Raw genomic sequence first — 14,418 nt, 5'->3', positions numbered from 1 at the left:
CTCGGTCGGACTGAAAATGTAAACCTAGTGACCGTTAGAGATTTTCGATGGGACTGACATGCAACTCGGTAGGACCGATGTGGTTAGGGTTTGGGCATAACGTAATCTCGGTGAGACCAATTACACAAACTCGGTGGGACCAAATTTGGTAATTAGCTAACCAGAGAGTTGGTCAGGCAAACTCGGTGGGACCGATTTGCTCTTTCAGTGAGACCGAGTGGAACTCGGTGAGACCGAAAAGTTACGAAAGGGAAACAGAGATTTTGCAACCCCATCTCAGTGAGACCGAGATCCTTATCGGTAGGACCGAATTGCTAGGGTTTGGCAGTGGCTAATGACAAATGAAACTCGGTGACGCCGGATAGGAAGAATCGGTAGGACCGAGTTTGGCTTAGGGTTTAGGTCATATGTGGATATGGGAAAGTAGTTGAGGGTTTTGCAGCATATCACTAAGGACATGAAGCAAGAGGCTCATTAAGCAACACCTCATCCCTCCTTGATAGTATTGGCTTTTCCTAAAGACTCAATGTGATCTTGGATCACTATAACATAAAATGAAGAGTCTTGAGCTTTTGAGCTTGAGCCAATCCTTTGTCCTTAGTATTTTGAGGGTTCCACTTTCACATCCATGCCATGCCAATCATTGAGCTTTCCTGAAATAATCATCTTGGAATAGCATTAGCTCAATGAGCTATATGTTGTTATGAATTACCAAAACCACCTAGGGATAGTTGCACTTTCACTTGGCATGCAACGAGCATGACATGATGGGCATGGAGGGCGGCGCTGGTTCTCTGCTCTAGCGAAGCAGAACGACAGGCGAGCGGGCGGCCGACCTGGTGTCTTAGAGCAGTGGGGGAAGGCGGTGGTGAGCGGCTAGATCGGAGGCAGAGGAGGTCACGGGAAGCTGGTCCGGCGGGATTCGGGCGAAGGAGGGCCGTCCTGGGCGCAGGTCGCCGGATTGGGAGGCGATGGGACTAGGCAGACCGGAGCAGAGCCGGGAGGAGGAGGTCGCGGGCGACGAAGCAAGGAGGTGGCGTGGCTCCGGTTGGCGTCGGCAACGAGGTCGCAGGAGGGGAAGCAGGCCAGCGGTGGTTGAATCCGACGGGATCGAGGGAGGAGCGGGCGGCGGTTGGAGGAGCTTGGCGGTGCTGCGGTCGGATGAAGCAGGGAGGCGCACGAGGACTCAAGCGCGGCAAGGCATCAGTGCTGGCGACAGGGAGGTCTCGCGCGCGGGTGAGGGCGCCATGGGAGGCGGCTGGAGGTGCAAAAGGTGGTGCACGACGGTGGGGTTGCGTCACAGGGCACGAGAGGGAGATGGGAGGTTCGGGCGTGGGAGATCGAGCGAGAGAGAAAGGATCACGACGAGAGGAGGGGGTCGAGCATGGGTCTCCTAGTGACGGCGCTAGGAGGGAGAGAGGGATCGAGAGGGAGATGGTTTCGGTCAGCGCTAGGGTTAGAAGCGTTAGGTGGGCTTGGGGCAAATGGGCCTTAGAGGCCGGCCCAATGTTGCTGCTGGTTGGAGACCCCAGATGGGCTTGTTTGGCTCTCCCTCTCTCTTTTTAACTATTTCAAAGAAACCCAAACTTGGAAGAAAAGCCTAGAGGGATAGCGGTGGAGTTTGAACATGACGTAAATTTTCTCGGAGTCACAAAAATGAGCCTGATCCACGAAAAATGGAAATGATCACGTGGGTGAAGTTTGAAACGAAATCATTTGGATATAATTCAAATGGTTTTGCATAGGAAGTAGGTGATAGGGAGGTCCAAAAATGTTCGGATTTTTGGTGGAGCTCTGGAAAATGATGAAAGAAATATAAGGCGAGGTTAGAGAGTCAACACTTGAAGAAGAAAAAGGCCAAGGGATTTAATATGCAAGTGTGTTAAGGTGAATTCCAAAACAATGGAATGGTTTTATATAGCTCCCTAAATATTGGGAGGATATGTTATAAAGAGAATCACCATGTGAATTCCCTCGGTTTAAATGGATCAAAGATCCATGCCATTTATTTAGTTGAGTTAAGAAAAGAAATGACATGATGCAATGCACATGATGCAATGATGAATGCAAAGAACCAAACAAATCACACGACGAAACCCGGAAACCCTGGAAGGCATCTGAAGCTCCGGTCTAGGGGCGTCACAGAAGCGTCCCTGAGTCGGCATAGCTAAGGACTCTTTAAGACACAACGAGACCACTGTAAAACCAACCGTGGATAGGCGGACCACTTGAAGTCGAACCCCAATTTCATATCATACACCTATCGAAAGATATCCTAAGAGCTACTTGAATTCCCACTTATAAACTCCTGAAATTTTCCGGTTATGCAATCAGGTGTTGGGGATACAGGGGAAGCATAATATCTCACCCAAACTAGCAAATCCTACATCCAGCTGTATCCATCCTTCAACACATAACCAAGAAACCTTCGGAAATCGTCTAGCTCAACCTTCGAAAAGCATCCGTTATACGAGTTATGGCAATACTCCCGAACTCCCGCCCCAGTACTGGGTGGCGTCGAGGTTATCTCACCAACAACTGCATAAAAGAGATTTTCGATGTCGGCGAAACTAAACTCAGGTATTCCAGAACTGCAACGATAAAATTGTGACGACAACACCTCGGAGCTCAACTCCCCGGGACACTGCCACAACCCCTAAATGACAGGAGGCACCAAGAACAATGTTCTCGTCACAAAACCATCGGAATGATTCCAAGATACCCACGTGATCCTAAAATTTTTTCAGTGAAATTTGAGAAGAGAAGAGTCAAGACTCTACGTCAGGATGCCTCACCAGAGCGACGAAGGGACTGAGGAGTAAAAAGAAGTCCTAACTCTCCGAGATATGTATAATTCCTAAATGACTCAAAACATTTTTCTAGACTCAACAACGCCAGCGATTCGATCAAGCAGGGGGCTCCTAAAGTCGGGGAAGGCTCTGATTACCAACTTGTAACGCCCTCGATGCGGCTATATCTCCCACGTGTCGAAGCACGACTTAGAGGCATAACCGCATTGAAAGCAATGTCGCAAGTGAGGTAATCTTCACACAACCCATGTAATACACAAGGGAAAGAGATACATAGTTGGCTTACAGTCGCCACTTCACACAATTACATGAATAAAGCATTACATCATCCAGATACAATCAAGGTCCGACTATGGAACAAAAATAAAAGAAGACTACCCCAAATGCTACACAGATCTGATCGACCCCAACTGGGCTCCACTACTGATCAACTAGAACGAAACAACACAAAGGACAAGATCTTCATCGAGCTCCTCCTTGAGCTTGGTTGCGTCACCTGCACGTCTCAACGGCACCTGCAAACTGGTTTTGGAAGTATCTGTGAGTCACGGGGACTCAGCAATCTCACACCCTCGCGATCAAGACTATTTAAGCTTATAGGAAGGGTAAAAGGTATGAGGTGGAGCTGCAGCAAGCGACTAGCATTTATGGTGGCTAACATACGCAAATGAGAGCGAGAACAGAAGGCAAAAGCACGGTTGAACAACTATGATCAAGAAGTGATCCTAGAACAACCTACATCAAGCATAACTCCAACACCGTGTTCACTTCCTGGACTCCGTCGAGAAGAGACCATCACCGTAACACATGCAGTTGATGCATTTTAATTAAGGTCAACTTCAGGTTTTCTACAACCGGACATTAACAAATTCCCATCTGCCCATAACCGCGGGAATGGCTTTCGAAAGTTCAAAACCCTGCAGGGATGTCCCAACTTAGCCCATCACAAGCTCTCACGGTCAACGAAGGATATTCCTTCTCCCAAGACAATCCGATCAGACTCGGCATCCAGGTTATAAGACATCCTCGACAATGGTAAAACAAGTCTAGCAACACCGCCCAAATGTGCCGACAAATCCCGATAGGAGCTGCACATATCTCGTTCTCAAGGCACACTCAGATTGCCCAAACTTCCGATAGGCCAGCCCAGAGTTGCTCCTGGTGGCCACTGGCGGCTGACAGGTTGGACCAACACTCAGAGGAGCACTGGCCCAGGGGGGTTAAAATAATGATGACCCTTGAGTCTGCAGAACCCAAGGGAAAGAAAAGGTAGGTGGCGAATGGTAAAACCAATGTTGGGCATTGCTGGAGGAGTTTTATTCAAGGCGAATGTCAAGGGGTTCCCATTATAACCCAACCGTGTAAGGAATGCAAAATCCAGGAACATAACGCCGATATGACGGAAACTAGGGCGGCAAGAGCGGAACAAAACACCAGGCATAAGGCCGAGCCTTCCACCCTTTACCAAGTATATAGATGCATTAATTAAATAAGAGATATTGTGATATCCCAACAAGTAAACATGTTCCAACAAGGAACAACATCTCCATGTTCCAACAAGGAACAAACTTCAATCTTCACCTGCAACTAACAACGCTATAAGAGGGGCTGAGCAAAGCGGTAACATAGCCAAACAACGGTTTGCTAGGACAAGGTGGGTTAGAGGCTTGGTTCAACAATATAGGAGGCATGATAAGCAAGTGGTATGTATCGCAGCATAGGCATAGCAAAAGAGCGAGCATCTAGCAAGCAAAGATAGAAGTGATTTCGAGGGTATGGTCATCTTGCCTGAAATCCCACAAGGAAGAAGAACGAGTCCACGAAGAAGACAAACGGACGAAGTCGAACGGATCCTCACAAACGCGACGTTATCAGAACCAACCTGAAGAAGCAACACCAGAAAGAAGCAAACAATCATGGTAAACAACCATCACATAAACATGGCACGATGCACAAACAAGTATGATGCATGTCCGGTTTAATGAGGCATGGCATGGCAAGTGCACAAGCAATCCTGCAAATTAAGTGGAGCTCAATATGAAACGGGATGCATATTGACGGAACACCACATTCGAGTTACTTAGTTCGATCTCGTTTATGTACACAACAAGATTAAATGTTGTTAGCATGGCAAGAGGGTGAAGCAAAGACAAAACTACCTATCTAGGCAAGTTTAAATGAGGCCGGAAACAACGAACAACGATTCCGGTAAAACCCCATATGCATATTTTAAGGTTTGGTACTGTTCTGTCCTAAACACAATTTTAGAGTTGTTAAACATGCAAAATAAAGACACCATGTTAAACTAGGCAAAATTCTACCCCATTTGCATATAAAGTTTATTAAATTCGGAGTTACGGTTATTTAGTTATGAATTAAGGCATTTTAACATGGCATATGAGCAAAATTTAGTCAAACAACATTTTAAGCATTTTAAACATGGATGAAAGTAGCATATTATGAAACTAGATGAAATTCTAGTCATATTTCATATTTAAAGTTTTTACATGCGATGCTTAGTTTGTGAGATATTAAATGTATGAACATGAGGGTCTTTTCTGCAAAACTGCAATTTTGTGGATAATTAGGAAAAACCTCCAGAACTGAAAAAAAAACATAACAAGCCGAATCAGAGGCTGGCCCAACAGTGCACAGGGGAGGCTGGGCGCGTCCTCACCTCACCGGGCCAGATCTGGCCAGCGGCTGGGCCTCAGCGCGCGGTGCAGCAGAGGGGCTGGGCCTTGGGCCTTGGAGAGGCTGGGCCGGCTCAACAGCGGAGCTGGGCATGACCCACGCGCTGGCGCTAGTCAACGCGATCGGTCGTCTCGCTCATTCTCGGTTCGCACGAAGCAGAGCCACGACGCACGAAGCAGAGCCACGACGAGGCGGGACTTGAACGACGGCGGCGGACTGGAGCCAGGGACGAAGCCGGGGTGCTGGGACTCGCCGGATCTGGCAGAGACAGCGACGAACGGAGTAGGGGAGGTCGATGCGGTCGCGTGCAGACGAGTGGGAAGCAGAGGGGGTTCGAGCGTCCTCCTGACGCAGAAGATGGGCGCTGTTTGTCGATGAAGAAGATAGATAGCACGACGGAGCATGCCGTTGGAGACGCGACGAGGTCGGGGAAGCACTGGACTTGCCGGATCTTGCGGTGGCAGGGGGCGAAGGCAGCCCAAGGCGCAGGTGCTCGCTGCTGAAGGCGCGGGACTTGCAGAGCTTGGACGCGGGGCTTCGGTGCCGCGGGGAAAGGCGAGGGAGGCCGGAGTGCTCTGCTGCTGCGGGCATGGGGACAAGGAGGAGGAAGACTCGGGCTCCTGCTCAGGGTCTGAGGCGGGCACACCGCGAGCGGCGGCCGTTCCTGCAGCGATGAAGTACACAGAGAGAGGGAGATCGGGAGAGAGATCAAAGGGGAAGGAGAGAAAACCATAGGGGAAGAAGGGAAGGAGAGGTGCAACCTGGTGGTGGTCCGGTTGCCTGCTCCGGCGGGGAGCTGCAGGCGCGGTGAGGAGTACGGGCAGGGGAATCGGTTGCTGGTTGGTTCGGATGCGGGAGGATTTGGATCTGGGAAGATCCCACGGTGGAAGGAGAGACGAGGTGGAGTGGTGGCGCGGTGATGGAATGGATGGGACAACTTCCTAAAATTTAGGGTTGGTCCGGTTATAGAGCAGGTAGATTAGTTTAGGGGATACTCCGTCCCTCCAAATAAAATCGAGCGGTCGAGAAAAATAGACTAGGAAGTCCAAATGAGAAAACGGTGATGTTTTGTAGATGTTTGGGGATGATCCGAATCCAACGGTGACGACTGTCCGGGTCGGGTCCGGGACAGTTTTTTGGACGCGCGTGAGGGGGGCTACGGGCTGACGAGAGAGGTTTGGTTGGACCTGGCGGGTGGTAGTGGACTACGCAGAAGGCCTCAGGCTGAGAAAAGAGAAGAGAGAAGGCCATGCGACTGTTTCCGGAGACCGAAAACGTCCGACGTGTGCCCAGCTATAGTGCCGCTATAGTTTAACGGTTGGGCTATCAAACAAACTCCGAACGCGATGAAAATTGGCAGGCGGCCCACTAACAACAAAACAACATCGCACGCCAACTTTCATCCCATTCCGAGAACATTTTCCGCCACTTATAAAATACTATTTCGGACCTGCCGTGGGCGCGTGCAATTGTGGTTGGGCTCAGAACGGACTACGGAGAGAACTCGGAGAACCCGGACGAATGCAAATTTCGAAAACATGCAGATGCAATGCGGATGATGCCATGGCAATATGCAACATGCAAGCGAAAGACAAGGCAACAACAACGAATAACTGGAAGACACCTGGCGCGTCAGTCTCGGGGCGTTACATCATAAGAACAGAGTAACGCCTTAGGCAAGATGACATGATGTAGAGGGATAAACTCATGCAATATGATGTAAACCCAATCTTTTTATCCTTGATGGCAACAATACAATATGTTTCGTTTCCCTTTCTTTCACTGGGATCGAGCACCGCAAGATTGAACCCAAAGCTAAGCACTTCTCCCATTGCAAGAAAGATCAATCTAGTAGGCCAAACCAAGCTGATAATTCGAAGAGACTTGCAAAGATAAACCAATCATACATAAAAGAATTCGAAGAAGATTCAAATATTGTTCATAGATAATCTGGATCATAAACCCACAATTCATCGGATCTCGACACACACACCGCAAAAGAAGATTACATCAAATAGATCTCCAAGAGAATCGAGGAGAACTTTGTATTGAGATCCAAAGAGAGAGAAGAAGCCATCTAGCTACTAGCTATGGACCCAAAGGTCTAAAGTAAACTACTCACACATCATCGGAGGGGCCATGGAGTTGATGTAGAGGCCCTCCGTGATCAATGCCCCCTTTGGCGGAGCTCCAGAAAAGGCTCAAGATGGGATCTCTTGGGTACAGAAGGTTGCTGCGGTGGAAATAGGGTTTCGTGGTGCTCCTGGATGTTTGCGGGGTATGTGTACATATATAGGAGGAAGAAGTAGGTCGGTGGAGCTATGAGGGGACCACGAGGGGGAGGGCGCGCCCCCTGCCTCATGGACGCCTCATTGATTGCTTGACGTCCACTCCAAGTCCTCTAGATCACATTTGTTCCAAAAATCACGTTCCCGGAGGTTTCATTCCATTAGGACTCCGTTTGATATTCCTTTTCTACGAAACACTGAAATAGGCAAAAAACAGCAATTTGGGCTGGGCCTCCGGTTAATAGGTTAGTCCCAAAAATAACATAAAAGTGTAAAATAACACCCATTAACATCCAAAACAGATAATATAATAGCATGGAACAATCAAAAATTATAGATATGTTGGAGACGTATCAGCATCCCCAAGCTTAATTCCTGCTCATCCTCGAGTAGGTAGATGATAAAAACAGAATTGTTGATGTGGAATGCTTTCTAGAATATTCTTCAATGTATTTTTATCTATTGTGGCATAAATTTTCATATCCGAAAGATTCAAGATAAAAGTTTATTGTTGACGTAAAAATAGTAATACTCCAAGTATGCTAATCAAGCAATTATGTCTTATCAAAATACCATAGCCAAAGAAAACTTATCCCTACAAAGTCATATAGTTTGGCCATGCTTCATTTTCGTCACACAAAATGCTCTCATCATGCACAACCCCTATGACAAGCCAAGCAATTGTTTCATACTTATCTTTTTCGAACTCTTTCAACTTTTATGCAATATATGAGCGTGAGCCATGGACATAGCACTATGGGTGGAATAGAATATGATGATTGAGGTTGTGTGAGAAGACAAAAAGGGAGAAAGTCTCACATTGACGCGGATAATCAATGGACTATGGAGATGCCCACCGATTGATGTCAATGCAAGGAGTAGTGATTGCCATGCAACGGATGCACTAGAGCTATAAATATATGAAAGCTCATCAAATAAACTAAGTGGGTGTGCATCCAACTCACTTGCTCACGAAGACCTAGGGCATTTAAGGAAGCCCATCATTGGAATATACAAGCCAAGTTCTATAATGAAAAATTCCCACTAGTATATGAAAGTGACAAAATAAGAGACTCTCTATCATGAAGATCATGGTGCTACTTTGAAGCACAAGTGTGGAAAAAGGATAGTAACATTGTCCCTTCTCTCTTTTCTCTCATTTATTTATTATTATTATTATTATTCTTTTTTTAATTTGGGCCTTTTTTGGCCTCTTTTTTCGTCTGGAGTCTCATCCTGACTTGTGGGGGAATCATAGTCTCCGCCATCCTTTCCTCACATGTGACAATGCTCTAATGATGATCATCACACTTTTATTTTCTTACAACTCAAGAATTACAACTCGATACTTAGAACAAAATATGACTCTATGTGAATGCCTCTGGCGGTGTACCGGGATTGCGATGAATCAAGAGTGACATGTATGAAAAAATTATGAATGGTGGCTTTGCCACAAATATGATGTCAACTACATGATCATGCAAAGCAACATGACAATGATGATGCGTGTCATAATAAATGGAACGGTGGAAAGTTGCATGGCAATATATCTCAGAATGGCTATGGAGATGCCATAATAGGTAGGTATGGTGGCTGTTTTGAGGAAGATATAAGGAGGCTTATGTGTGATAGAGTGTATCATATCACGGGGTTTGGACGCACCGGTGAAGTTTGCACCAACTCTCAAGGTGAGAAAGGGCAATGCACGGTACCGAAGAGGCTAGCAATGGTGGAAGGGTGAGAGTGTGTATAATCCATGGACTCAACATTAGTCATAAACAACTCACATACTTATTGCAAAAATCTACAAGTAATCAAAACCAAGCGCTACGCGCATGCTCCTAGGGGGATAGATTGGTAGGAAAAGACCATCGCTCGTCCCCGACTGCCACTCATAAGGAAAGCAATCAAAGAACACCCCATGCTTCAAATTTGTCACATAACGTTCACCATACGTGCATGCTACGGGACTTGCCAACTTCAACACAAGTATTCATCAATTTCACAATTACTCAACTAGCACACTTCTAATATTACCACCTTTATATCTCAAAACCATCTATCAAGCATCCAACTTCTCTTAGCATTTAAAATTTATAACCAAAGTGAATTACCATGCTGTTCTAAAGGACTCTCAAACTGATATAAGTGAAGCATGAGAGATCAATTATTTGTATAAAATAAAACCACTGCCGTGCTCTAAAAGATATAAGCGAAGCACTAGAGCAATAACTATATAACTCAAAAGATATAAGTGAAGCACATAGAGTATTCTAATAAATTCCAATTCATGTGTGTCTCTCCCAAAAGGTGTGTACAGCAAGGATGATTGTGGTAAACTAGAAATCAAAGACTCAAATCATACAAGACGCTCCAAGTAAAGTTACCGATAGACGAAGACAAAAGAGGGGATGCCTTCTGGGGCATCCCCAAGCTTAGGATTTTTGGTTTCCTTGGATTTTACCTTGGGGTGCCTTGGGCATCCCCAAGCTTAGGCTCTTGCCACTCCTTGTTCCATAATCCATCAAATCCTTACCCAAAACTTGAAAACTTCACAACACAAAACTTAGAAGAAAATCTTCGTGAGCTCCGTTAGTAAAAGAAAACAAACCACCACTTCAAGGTACTGCAATGAACTCATTCTTGATTTATATTGGTGTTAAACCTACTGTATTGCAACTTTTCGATGGTTCATAAACTCAATTACTAGCCATAGATTCATCAAAATAAGCAAACAACACACGAAAAACAGAATCTGTCAAAAACAGAACAGTCTGTAGTAATCTGTAGGTTTCGAATACTTCTAGAGCCCCAAAAATTCTAAAATAAATTTCTGGACGTGAGTAATTTATCTACTAATCATCTTCAAAAATAATTAACTAAATATCACTCTCCAATAAAAAATGGCATCAATTCTCGCGAGCGCTAAAGTTTCTGTTTTTTACAGCAGGATCAAAAAGACTTTCCCCAAGTCTTCCCAATGGTTCTACTTGGCACAAACAGTAATTAAACACAAAAAACACGACCAAAACAGAGTATATATAAATTATTTATTACTAAACAGGATAAAAAAGCAAGGAATAAAAATAAAATTGGGTTTCCTCCCAACAAGCGCTATCGTTTAACGCCCTTGGCTAGGCATAAAAGCAAGGATAGATCTAGGTATTGTCATCTTTGGTATGCAATCCATAAGTGGCTATCATAATAGATTCATAAGGTAATTTAATATTATTTCTAGGAAAGTGTTCCATGCCCTTCCTTAACAGAAATTGGAATATAATATTCCCTTCCTTCATATCAATAATTGCACCAATCGTTCTAAGGAAAGGTCTACCAAGAATAATAGGACATGAAGGATTGCAATCTATATCAAGAACAATGAAATCCACGGGCACATAATTCCTATTTGCAACTATACGAACATCATTAATTCTTCCCTTAGGTTTCTTAATGGTGGAATCCGCAAGGTGCAAGTTTAAAGAACAATCATCAAATTCACGGAAACCTATCAAATCACACAAAGTTTTTGGAATCGTAGAAACACTAGCACCCAAATCACACAAAGCATAGATCTTTAATTTTAATTTTAATTGTAGGTTCCCATTCATCATAAAGTTTTCTAGGGATAGAAACTTCCAACTCAAGTTTTTCTTCGTAAGATTGCATCAAAGCATCAACGATATGTTTAGTAAAAGCTTTATTTTGACTATAAGCATGAGGAGGATTTAGCAGGGATTGCAAAAAGGAAATACAATCTATCAAAGAGCAATTATCATAATTAAATTCCTTGAAATCCAATATAGTGGGTTCATTTCTATCTAAAGGTTTGACCTGTTCAATCCCACTTTTACAAATTTTTGCATCAAGATCTAAAAACTCCGAATTTTTGGGACACCTTCTAACTAAAGTTGACTCATCTCTAGTCCCATCATTATCGAGATCCATATTGCAAAACAAGGATTTAGTAGGGGACACATCAATTACTTTTAGATCTTCATCTTTATTGTCATGAAAACTAGAAGAACGCGCTTTCACAAATCAATCTTTCTTAGCACGCATCCTAGCGGTTCTTTCTTTGCACTCATCAATGGAAATTCTCATGGCTTTGAGAGACTCATTGATATCATGCTTAGGTGGAATAGATCTAAGTTTCAAAGAATCAACATCAAGAGAAATTATATCCACGTTCCTAGCCAGCTCATCAATCTTAAGCAATTTTTCTTCAATCAAAGCATTGAAACTCTTTTGTGAAGTAATAAATTATTTAATACTAGATTCAAAATCAGAGGGCATATTATTATAATTTCCATAAGAATTGTTGTAGGAATTACCATAATTACTAGAGGAATTAGTAGGAAACGGCCTAGAATTAAAATTATCTCTATACGTGTTATTACCAAAATTGTTCCTACCAACAAAATTCACATCCATAGATTCAATATTATTCTCAATCAAAGTAGACAAAGGCATATCATTAGCATCAGTAGGAGCACTCTTATTAGCAAACAATTTCATAAGTTCATCCATCTTTCCAGTCAAAACATTAATCTCTTCAATTGCATGCACCTTTTTACTAGTAGATCTTTCAGTGTGCCATTGAGAATAATTAACCATAATATTATCTAGAGTTTGGTAGCTTATCCTAAAGTGATTTCCATAAAAGTGCCTCCCGCTACCGAATCTAAAAGATTTCTAGACGCAAAATTCAATCCGGCGTAAAAATTTTGTATACTCATCCATAAATTCAAACGATGTGTAGGGCAATTACGTATCATTAATTTCATCCTCTCCCAAGATTGTGCAACATGTTCATGATCAAGTTGCTTAAAATTCATAATATCATTTCTAATAGAGATGATCTTAGTGGGAGGAAAATACTTAGAGATAAAAGCATCTTTGCACTTATTCCATGAATCAATACTATTTTTAGGCAAAGATGAAACCAAGCTTTAGCACGATCTCTAAGCGAAAACGGAAATAGCTTAAGTTTAACAATATTATTATCCATATATTTCTTCTTTTGCATATCACACAAATCAATAAAGTTGTTTAGATGGGTAGCGCCATCTTTACTAGGAAGGCCAGAAAACAGATCTTTCATGACAAGATTCAGCAAAGCAGTATTAATTTCACAAGATTCAGCATCGGTAAGAGGAGCAATCGGAGTGCTAATAAAATCATTCTTGTTGGTATTGGCAAAGTCACACAATTTAGTATTATCTTGAGCCATCGTGACAAGCAAGCAACCCAACACACAAGAAAACAACAAACAAGCAAAAGAGGCCAACGAAAAAGAGGCTAACGGAAAATAGAGGGCGAATGAAACGGCAAGGGTGAAGTGGGGGGAGGAAGACGAGGGGCAAATGGAAAATAATGTAATGCAAAGGATAAGAGTTGTGATGGGTACTTGGTATGTCTTGACTTGGCGTAGCTCTCCCTGGCAACGGTGCCAGAAATCCTTCTTGCTACCTCTTGAGCACTGCGTTGGTTTTCCCTTGAAGAGGAAAGGGTGGTGCAGTAAAGCAGCATAAGTATTTCCCTCAGTTTTTGAGAACCAAGGTATCAATCCAGTAGGAGACCACGCGCGAGTCACCTCGTACCTACACAAACAAATAAGAACCTCGCAACCAATGCGATAAAGGGTTTGTCAATCCCTTCACGGCCACTTGCAAGAGTGAGATCTGATAGAGATGATAATAATAAGATAAATATTTTTGGTATTTTTATGATATAGACTAAATATAAAGATTCCAAAATAAAATAGATCGGTAACTTGTATGATGGAAAATAGACCCGAGGGCCATAGGTTTCACTAGTTGCTTCTCTCAAGATAGCATAAGTATTACGGTGGGTGAACAAATTACTGTCGAGCAATTGATAGAAAAGCGAATAATTATGAGAATATCTAGGCATGATCATTTATATAGGCATCGCGTCCGTGACAAGTAGACCAACTCCTGCCAGCATCTACTACTATTACTCCACACATAGACCGCTATCCAGCATGCATCTAGAATATTAAGTTCATAAGAACAGAGTAACGCCTTAAGCAAGATGACATGATGTAGAGGGATAAACTCATGCAATATGATGTAAACTCCATATTTTTATCCTCTATGGCAACAATACAATACGTGTCGTTTCCCTTTCTGTCACTGGGATCGAGCACTGCAAGATTGAACCCAAAGCTAAGCACTTCTCCCATTGCAAGAAAGATCAATCTAGTAGGCCAAACCAAACTGATAATTCAAAGTGACTTGCAAAGATAAACCAATCATACATAAAAGAATTTAGAGAAGATTCAAGTATTGTTCATAGATAATCTGGATCATAAACCCACAATTCATCGGATCTCGACACACACACACCGCAAAAGGAGATTACGTCGAATAGATCTCCAAGAGAATCGAGGAGAACTTTGTATAGAGATCCAAAGAGAGAGAAGAAGCCATCTAGCTACTAGCTATGGACCCGAAGGTCTGAAGTAAACTACTCACACATCATCGGAGGGGCCATGGAGTTGATGTAGAGGCCCTCCGTGATCAATGCCCCCTCCGGCGGAGCTCCGGAAAAGGCCCCAAGATGGGATCTCTTGGGTACAAAAGGTTCAGGCGGTGGAAATAGGG

Source organism: Triticum dicoccoides, chromosome 6A (genome assembly GCF_002162155.2).
Source record: "Triticum dicoccoides isolate Atlit2015 ecotype Zavitan chromosome 6A, WEW_v2.0, whole genome shotgun sequence".
NCBI lineage: Eukaryota > Viridiplantae > Streptophyta > Magnoliopsida > Poales > Poaceae > Triticum > Triticum dicoccoides.
Note: the sequence above shows the minus strand (reverse complement) of the source record.